The sequence below is a fragment of the Ornithodoros turicata genome, chromosome 6, assembly GCF_037126465.1.
Source record: "Ornithodoros turicata isolate Travis chromosome 6, ASM3712646v1, whole genome shotgun sequence".
Lineage (NCBI taxonomy): Eukaryota > Metazoa > Arthropoda > Arachnida > Ixodida > Argasidae > Ornithodoros > Ornithodoros turicata.
Window position 1 is genome coordinate 9,581,199 of NC_088206.1, and position 741 is coordinate 9,581,939.

Genomic DNA, 741 nt, shown 5'->3' on the forward strand with positions numbered 1-741 from the left:
CAAAAACTCTGACATCATGTTTCTTTACATACCATTTGGTGATTTTTTTTTATCTTCCAGTTATTTTAGCCTCCACTGAAGGCTAACTGACAGAGTTCTACGGCTACGCGTTCTTTTTCAAGAACAAAATAACGACCATGCATTGCCCACCGTCACCAGTGTCATAAAGACCAATGAAACAGAACATGCTTCAGAACTGCAATCATATGACTTTGCTTTGTTAACGGTACTCTTCAGGAAACAGTATTATGAGTAGTATTTAGAAAAAAGAAAACCGTTTGAAAACGAATTCAGCGCTCCTTGTTGAAACGAGCCAGTTCACGGACTGAGCAATCAGCGCCATCTTTCGTCCCGGCGCAGAATGTGAATTCAGTATTCAATTCAAATACATAAGCTGCGCTCAAGTACTTAGTCCTCTTTACGACTACATTATCAGCTGGAGGGTTCGCGAAATGAAACTCGAACGAGAACATACCTTTACAGCAGTCGATTACGCTGTAGCAATCGACAGACATCGAACGCGGCGTGGCTCTATGGGGGTGTATAGGGAATGGTGAAGCGCGGGAAAGGGATTTTCTCCTCCGGGAAAATAGGAGGCGCCACAATAGTGGATAACGTTGGGTAGCAGGTATCGGCGGGAACTTCTGAATAGCCACGGGCTCTGGCGTGTCCGCTATGCCCCATATATCTCGCAAGCTAGGGATAATTCGTGGTTTTATGTCGCGAGATTCCCATGGTTGT

General features: G+C 44.8%; 1 long non-coding RNA gene across 1 annotated transcript in view; it reads right to left on the minus strand.

Annotated features, from left to right (window-relative positions):
* Positions 1-524, minus strand: part of LOC135399029 (uncharacterized) — a 150,761-nt gene extending 150,237 nt beyond the window's left edge. The window contains exon 1 of the long non-coding RNA XR_010424174.1: positions 476-524. This is a non-coding gene — a long non-coding RNA (uncharacterized LOC135399029). The remainder of the gene's footprint in view (positions 1-475) is intronic.
* Positions 525-741: the final 217 nt, after the last annotated feature.